The sequence below is a fragment of the Gossypium hirsutum genome, chromosome A10 (genome assembly GCF_007990345.1).
Source record: "Gossypium hirsutum isolate 1008001.06 chromosome A10, Gossypium_hirsutum_v2.1, whole genome shotgun sequence".
Lineage (NCBI taxonomy): Eukaryota > Viridiplantae > Streptophyta > Magnoliopsida > Malvales > Malvaceae > Gossypium > Gossypium hirsutum.
Window position 1 is genome coordinate 10,054,314 of NC_053433.1, and position 9,580 is coordinate 10,063,893.

Here is a 9,580-nt window from a genome sequence, read left to right on the forward strand (position 1 = left end):
AAAGAGATGGCTGAAAACCAAGACAATCAGCTACCTCCTGTAATTGCGGTTAATCAAAATCCTGCTCCACGCACTATGTATGATTATGCTAAACCTTCTTTAACAGGAACTGAATCGAGCATAGTTAGACTTGCTGTAGCTGCAAATACTTCTGAACTAAAACCTAACACTATTCAAATGATACAAAATTTTTTTCAGTTTGATGGTTTGGAGGATGGGGATCCTAATGCTCATTTAGCAAACTTTTTGGAACTGTGCGATTCATTTAAAATTAATGGTGTTTCTGATGATGCCATCCGTCTTCGGTTATTCCCTTTTTCATTGAGGAACAAAGCTAAATAGTGATTGAACTCATTACCACGAGGGTCAATCACTACTTGGGAACAAATGACCGAAAAATTTCTATTAAAAAATTTCCCCCGGCTGAAACGGCCAAATTACATAATGATATCTCTTTGTTTGTGCAGATGGACTTAGAAACTCTTTACGATGCATGGGAGAGATACAAGGACTTACTGAGAAGGTGTCCTCATCATGGGCTACCGCTTTGGCTTCAGGTTCAAACATTCCATAATGGCCTGAATCCTTCGACTCGACAAATGGTTGATGCAGCTGCTAGCGGAACCATTAATAATAAAACACCTGAAGATGCTTATGAGTTTATAGAGGAGATGTCATTGAATAACTATCAGTGGCAAGTCATGAGGACAAAACCAACGAAAATAGTCAGTGTTTATAACGTCGATTTAGTCACCATGCTCTCTAATAAGGTAGAACTCTTGAATAAGAAAATTGATGGTTTTCTTAGTTCTTCACAGGTTCACCCAGTAATGCAGTGCGAAGCAAGTGGAGGTGGATCAAGCAATTCGAAATACCAATCTTATGGCCACAACATGGATAATGAGAAGTTAAATTAAATGGGTAATAATCCTCGATCTCAAAACAATCCATATAGTAACACTTACAATGTAGGTTGGAGGAACCACCCAAATTTCTCGTAGGGCGGTTAGGGAAGTCAAAGAACACAACATCCTCCAGGCTTCCAACAACCACCCTACCAATAAGAGAAGAAGCCGAACCTTGACGAGATGCTGTCTAAATTTATCTCGGTGTCAGAAACCCGTTTCCAGAACACCGAGATAGTACTTAAAAATCAACAAATGTCGATCCAAGGGCTCAAAACTCAGATAGGCCAGCTTTCCAAACTAATCTCTGAACGACCACAAGGTAGCTTGCCAAGTAATACTGAACCCAACCCAAGGGAACAACTTAACGCGATTAATGTTCAAGATGAAGAAGGATTTGTTGAGCCTGAGCCAAAATCGAGGCAAGAAACTATGGTAAGTAGAGGTCAAGGTGAGGTAGGTGATAATAAAAAAAAATCAGTGAATGTCGAATATAAACCTCGTGTGCCATACCCTAACATGACAAGAAAAAATCGCTGAGATGAACAATTTGGTAAATTCCTTAAACTCTTAAAAAAATTACACATTAACTTACCGTTTATTGAAGCTCTATCACAGATGCCAAACACAATGAAATTTTTAAAGGAGCTTTTAGCAAATAAGCGAAAGTTGGACGAGGTGTTGCATGTGGAGCTAAACATAGTTTGCTCAGCTATTTTGCAAAATAAGCTACCGAACAAATTAAAAGATCCAGGAAGTTTTACAATTCCTTGCTTAATTGGTAGTTTAGATGTTAATAATGCATTAGCTAATTTAGGGGCTATTATTAACGTTATGCCCTACAAAATGTTCAAACAATTAGGTCTTGGGAAACCCAAACAGACTAGGATGAGCATTCAATTAGTAGATAAAACTATAAGACTTCCTAGGGGTATTATTGAAGACGTGCTAGTTAAAATCGATAAATTTATATTTCCCGTGGACTTCATTGTTCTAGACATAGAAGAGGATAGCAACACTCCTTTAATTCTAGGAAGGCCCTTTTTAGCAACTGCTAAAATTATCATTGATGTTGGCACAAGTGAACTCAAACTCTATGTGGGAGACGAACAATCACCCTTCAAGCTCGCAATTCTAGCAACACATCGAAAACTGAAGGTGATCGTTTAACCCATTCTACTAAAACTGACAATATGGTACAACCTACTTTGCAAGAAATGAGTCTGAAGGAAGCACATGAGTCATTCTCAAGCAATAGTAGAGGACCTATTCATGAAGATCGAAGGTTACAAATCGAGGAGCTAGATGAATGGCAGACGCATAAACTGATAACACACGATAAACTAAAACTACGCCAGAACGAGCTTAATACCTTTCCAAATCAATTTAAGGTTGGAGATAAAGTCTCATTAGATGCCGTAGATGCTCACATTGTCACTACCACACCGAATGAAGAAATCCCTCTTACGGTACTTAGCATTTTTCCATTCGGTACAGTTGAGGTAAGTCATCCCAAGTTCGGCACTTTTAAGGTAAACAACACCCATCAGAAACCTTATTTTGATGAGAATGATAGCAGGAATGAGGAGTATAAATTCCTCGAACCACCATGACCATTCAATGGAGAGGTAAGTCGATCTTAGACTATAAATAAGCTTCTCGGGAGGCAACCCGAGCACTAACTGTATTAACTTCTTTAAAATTTAGTCTTCAACACCTAACTTACTAACGGAGCTCTTGAATACAGGTTTTCCACAAAGACACGGCCAAGCACACGGGTGTGCTTAGGGCCGTGTGAAAATAGGGCAACGATTTTTCCAAACACGGGCTACGATAAAATGCCACGGTCGTGCGACATGGCCGTGGTCGAACCTGCCAAAACAACACGGGCGTGTGACACGCTCGTGTGGAAGAACCATAGGTGAACATGTTAAAATAGCACCGGCGTTCGACACGCCCGTGCCAAGCACCCGTGGTCGAAACTATTAAACTAACACGGGCGTGGGCCTACATATACGGGCATGGGAGAAGCAAACAAAGCCAGGCATGGTTGTGTGACACGGCCATTGTCACCCACACGCCCAAAGAACACGGGCGTGGACTAAATGTTTAGACGCACCCAAATTCTAAATTCACGAGTCACACGGGTAAAAATTGGGGAACACGGGCGTGCTCCATGGTCGTGTGCCCCAAAATCTATAAATAGGCTGCACTATACATTATCTTCTTCACCCAAAAACCCTAACCCTAGCCGTTGCAAGTCCACACGACCTCCCTGCTACGCCCGTGCGCCACTTCCAACTTCATTCTTGATGCTTATTCTTCCATTTTTTAGCGTTTGTTCACTCTTTTACCTTTAACTCCATGCATTTTTAATGCTATAATCTTCATGTATCTCACACTATGCTATCATTCAAGTTTCATTTCTTTTAAGATTAGTTATCATTCATGACATATTTTTATGAAACTCTCATGCCTTATTCACCTATTCTAAATCAATATTCATAGTTTTCAATTGCTTTTTGTTATTTACCATTACAAATCATGCCATGTGCCAAATTTATGCTCTTTACATTTCCATGAAATTCGATGCCCATTCTCATGCCTTTACAATGCCAATGTCATGAAATTATGCTATCAAAATTATTACATTGGTTGAGTTTAGTTAGTATTAGTAATTTTGACTAAAATTGTTAGTTCAAATTCATGGCTTTTCAAATTCGTTTACCTACTATTATTCTCCTTTATAATTGCAGGTACCATGTCATCCTCACGTGGTAAAAAGGCCGCTGTCCCTACTTCAAAGAAAAGGAAGGGAGCGTCATCTTCCTCGGGTCCTACTGCGGAAGTTCGCCACCCTTTCCTGAGGTTCCCCATCGGGCCTCAAGAAGAACTCTTCCAAATACTCCAGGCCTGACCTTTAATTGCGGGTCGCTGCATTGACTGGGCTGCAATAGAAGAAGTTCAGTTGGCTGATGCAATTCGGGCCCTCCTAACCACCGACCCTTGGGAACTTTTCTTTGGGATCATTGAGCTGACGTATCTCGAGCTTACGATGGAATTATGCTCCACATTTCATCTTCAAACTGTAATGATGAACTACAATGATCCAGACACAGTGCAATTTCGCCTAGACGGATTAATCCACCAGCTTAGCGTCCCAAAATTCGGTACTGCATTGGGTTTATATACGGAGGAATTCAATGAGAAGAATGACTTACATGCTCTCAACCGCCACATCCATCGTTCTCCTTCACGGTGCTGGGACGCACTAGAACCAGGTGGGGTCAATTACAATCCTAGCTGCTCTAAGGCATCGGCTCTCCCTCCATCTCGAGGTACCAACACGCCATTTTGGCTCACAAGATTACAGGAAGGCGAGAGGGCACCAGCGTCGTCAACACTCACGACGCCTACTTTTTATGGTGTATGTCGCACGGGCACGTCATCAACCTTGCCTATTTCATCGCCCTCGCGATCCAGCACCAGACGGAGCGGCATAGAAAGGGGGTCATCTCCATTGGCCCCTATGTTACCCGGTTGGCTCGACACTTCGGGCTCCTCAGCACCGCAGCCCAAGAATCATCTTTAACCCTCATTGGCCAGATGTCTCTAAAAGGTATCTCGAGCATGCTTAGCATGAGGATGATCGAAAGGTGCCGAGGAGCCTACCCTTCTGAATATCGTCTCGCCCAATCTACCAAGGAGGAGGCCTACGAGGACATTCCTGATGATGTCCCTTCACAGCACAAGGACCCACCGACTCAGCCACCACCACCCTCACGCCCAGTTCATGCAGCGGTTCATATGTTGACATTTCTGAGCGCCTCACTCGATTCGAGCAGCAGTGTTTTCAATGATTTGACAACATTGATGCTACTCTACAGAAGATTTGTCAGCACCTCCACATCCCATCGCCAGTCTCACCTCGCGAACCATCTAGCGATGAAGATGTTTAAAAACATTTATTTAGTATTTTATGTTTTTAATTTTTATTAAAAATACTTTTTATTTTTTTATTTTATTAGACTTTAGAATTTTATTATTTTAATCATCAATATCAGTTTTTTCTTTATGAGTAATTATTCTTCCTAATATCCCCTAAAAAGTTCCTTATTTTATCATAGTTATATAGAGCTCCTAAGCTCATCATTGCATAGGAACTAAAAACTCCACCGGGAACGATTCTCCACGACTACCATGTCCTGATCGACCACGACCATAGCTACCACTAGATATACTATTCTTTTGGCGCAGGACTTATGGACTAATGAACCTCTACCATCACCAGAGTATTCTTGTCCACTCTCGCACCGATTACTGTCCAAAACTCCAGTTCGAGGAATTCATCATACAGGAAGTTTCACTTCTCTTCCTATCTTATTTTTATATTCTTATATCTATCTTTGTACATTAAGGGCAAAGTACATCCTAAGTGGGGGGTATTTTATTCATTTCCCCATCAAAAAAATCCCTGAATGACTACCGTGTTCTCTTAAAAAGCTCTTATATCATTTTTAGGATAAATTTTGATTGATTTATGATTTTGATCGATATATCTTGAATTAAAACATAGGCATTTATGCATTGATTGTTTCAACTTTAAGACATTAGAGAATTAAGCATGATAAATAGATTTTTAAGAATTTAAAATTTTAGGCTGTTTCCCCAAATTTTAGGTATTACTTTGAGTTGGAATTCACAAGTTTTAAACATCAAAAAGCCATAATTTTTTTGAGATTTTTGAGCCTTTTGAGCATCTATTAATTCTTTCATGCTCACTTTAATTATTGCTTTGAGTGCGTCAGTATTGAACTGTTATTCTAGAACTTGCTTGATTATACATGTCAAGACCACACCATTTGATTTGATATGTCAAAATGATTAAGGCACTTGGGATTAACCTACTCATGCCATGAAAAGCCTACCTCCACGATTAACCCCTAGTAAACCCCCTTGAGCCTAACAAACCATTTCTTGTATTACCCTTAAAATTAACCCTTAACCCATTATTGTTGAAATCCCTTAAATTAATTTGATCCCCATTTTTGTCGAGATTTGAATTGAAATAGTTGCTTAACTATGTTTTATTCTATTTTGTATTTAACTTGTTCTTAAAAAAAATGTATACATATAAGTAGTAGTAATCTTTTGTTTTTGAGCTTAAGTATTTAAATTCTATATTCTGAGAAGAAGCTCCGTTGTACGCAAGTGATATTAAATCTTTTTCTAGTTAAGTTATTTTTCAATTCAATATCGATTCTAACTTTTGCTTTCAGCCTGTGACCACACCCCCTAACCAAGCCTCATTACAACCCTCTAAAGACCTTTAGATTGATGTATCATCTTAATTTATAGTGGTGGAGATTTGATTTTCATGCAAGCCTATGGTAATGAATTTTTAGTATTGACTATTGAGTGCTTCATTTATTGTCCTTAAACACCTCAAGTGATTTGAGTGAATCTTTAGTGAGGATGTGAAACTCTGTGACATTTTGAATCAAAGGTAATTATTTAGACGAGGGGAGACACCTATATTTTCATGATAAAGTGCTCAACTTGGAATGATAGAAACTTTGATGTTCTTTCAGTTGAATTTTCAATGTATGATCACCTATGGATTATTTTGAGATATTATCAATAGGAATTATAGGTTGAGAAGGATTTATTTTGATTATGAGTTGAGAATTTTTCTTGAGGACAAGCAAATGCTTAAGTGTGGGGGTATTTGATAAACTGTAATTTATACATATTTTTACCCCATGCTTAGCACATTTTATGGATATTTTTCCTTAGAATTGGTGAATTCGATGCTCCTAATGCCTTAATTTCATGTTTTATACTTAGAAGAGCATAGGAGAGCGAAATGAACGAGAAACGGGCCAAAAACGGAGAAAATGGGCCAAAGTACGAAATCAACACAGCCTGGACTTCCTCACACGGGCAGACCACACGGCCGTGTCAATTTGGCAGATTCGAAGCACAATTCACACGGGGGTGTCACATAAGCGTGTCCCTGTCGGACCCAAGTTGAGTCCAATTCGGAAAAGGCTAATTTTGAGGGTTTTTAATCATTCTAAAGCCTATAAATACACCTTAAAGGAAGAGAAAAAGGGGAGGCACGGAGAGGAAGGAAGGAATTACTCGAAGGAAGCAGATTGATCCATCTCAGAAGTGGGTTTCATCATCAAGACTAAAGATCTCCCTCAACTTCTCTCAGGAGTTTTGGGTTTCTTTGTGTTTTGTATTCGTTATTCTTCTAAGATGTTTTCATTTTTAGTTATGAACTAAATCCCCTAAATACCTAAGGAGAATGAAACATAAGACGAATCTTGTTATTATTTTCTGAATTGTATGATAAATATTTAATTTGTTCTTAATTATGTGTTCTTAATTCTTGTTTTGATATCCCAGGATACTGATTCAAGATAAGCTTTTATTCAGAGGAGGAATAGACCCTGTCTAAGAGTACATTTTTCATAATTAAGCGGAGTTGATTGTGCGCCTAAAGATAGGGTGACAAGATTTTACCAGATTAGGGTGAAACCTAATAGGGGGATCCATATATCGAGTTAATGCAACCCTAGAGTGTTAATTAGAGAAAAGTCTCAATTATTCAATCTAGGGATTAGACATTATTAGTCTTGAATAGGAATAATAACATAACTTAGGGATCTCTACGGAACAAGTTAAATGAATAAATCGTCCGATTCGAAGCTAGAATAACAAGTACAGTCTAGGTAGATTTTTCCTTAGGTATTGTCTTAATTCAATCGTTTTCCAAAAGTAATCCCCCAATTCCATTCTCTGTGGATTCTTAGATTAGTTAATTAGTTAGTTAAAACCAAACCACCTTATTTTTAGGCTAGATAATAAAAAGACAGTCATTACTAATACTTTTAGTTCCTTTGGGTTCGATAACCCGGTCTTGCTAAAACTATACTACTGTTCGATAGGTACACTTGCCTGCATCGTGATAATTTAGTTTCAAGAACGATGAATTATAAATATTTAAAAACTTACCTGTCACGAAAATCGCGACCAACTACCATTAGAAGCTGCTTCGTTAACGGAGGCTTACGCGTTACTTTCAGCCTCATCAGAATCGACTTAGTTGGATGACATTTTATCTATATGAAAACATAGTTCAACTTGAGTCAGGGGTTATCACACTATCACAGGATATATAATGGCATGTATTTCTAGACTCCATACATGCTACGTTCAGTCTGAGTACCGACTAAACCTGGCTCTGATACCACTAAATGTAACACCCTCTAACTCGTTTCCGTCACCAGATTAGGGTTACAAAGTATTACCAATCAACCAAAAATCATGCAACATGTGTTGTTCAATAACTTAAATATATATCTTTAACCATTCAATCAGATACATTTTGTCCCTAAATCGAGACCTCGAGGCTCTAGAAATAGCTTGGGAGCAATTCAGGACTTATTTGAAATAAGTTAAGAAGCTTAGGAAAAACATAAAAAAATTACCCGGCCTTGTGGTACCTCTCAGGCCATGTAACTTTCGAACAAGGGACACATGGCCGTGTCCTAGCCCGTGTCTTCACCCGTATAACTCTTTGAGTAGGGTCACACGGTTGTGTCACACACTTTTGTACCAGGCTGTGTAACTCTCTGAGTTGCTCTACATGTTTGTGTGCCAGGCCATGTGTTAGGCCGTGAACTTACTAACTTGCATACAAAAGAACTCTCAGATGACACACGGCCGTGTCGCCAGGCTGTGTGCCTCTACGACTGAGTCACACGCCCGTGTCTCAGGCCGTGTGGGCCTAAAAGTCACCTAGAATCTGTAACACCCCTAACTCGTATCCATCACCAGAATAGGGTTACTAGGCATTACCAGATAATACAAATTACTCACATACATTTATGCATTCATAATCTATATCCATTCAACTCATACACATTGTCCTTTATAAGGTCATACGAGGCCTTAAAACATGCTTAGAAGAGGTTCAAAACTAAACCAATAACATTTGCAAACTTTGAGAAACTTAGAAAATTTTTCAATATTTAAGGGTCACACACCCGTGTGAATAGGCCATGTGCCTCACACGGCCACCAGACACGCCCGTGTCCCAGGCCGTGTGAAAACAGGACATACATACTGTCTCGTACCACACGGCTGAGAACACGACCGTGTGCCATAGCTATGGGAAAAATGGGGAGGTTACTGACTTGGGTCACACGGTCGACCACACACCCGTGTGCCAACCCGTGTGCCACACATGGCTAGTAGACATGCCCGTGTGTCTGGGCCGTGTCAAAATTGTAGGGTATACTGACTAAATTCAAAAGGGTACTCTAGGGGACACACGGCCGTGTAACATGACCGTGTGTCGCACATGGTTGAGACACATACCCGTGTCTTTGCCCGTATGGACAAAAATAGGCCATTTGAAAAGCCAATTTGCCATCCTTTTCTCATGCACAGAAAGTAACCAAATTGGTACCATTTCAACACATATATACGCAGCCAATACATGCCAATTCCATTCACATATCTTGCCATCTATTCACAACCATTTCAACTACTCAATTCCATATTCAAAACATACCAATTTAATATGCCAAAATTATCAAGACTTACTTAAGTTCTAAATGCATTTCCTTATCAAATTACCATCTATATCATGACACAAATTG

General features: G+C 39.4%; 1 non-coding gene across 1 annotated transcript; it reads right to left on the reverse strand.

The window, feature by feature from the left end:
• Positions 1 to 435: 435 nt before the first annotated feature.
• On the reverse strand, positions 436 to 541 carry LOC121209056 (small nucleolar RNA R71). Its single transcript, XR_005904174.1, has one exon. It is a non-coding gene; the product is annotated as a small nucleolar RNA R71 (small nucleolar RNA).
• Between the last annotated feature and the right edge of the window lie 9,039 nt (positions 542 to 9,580).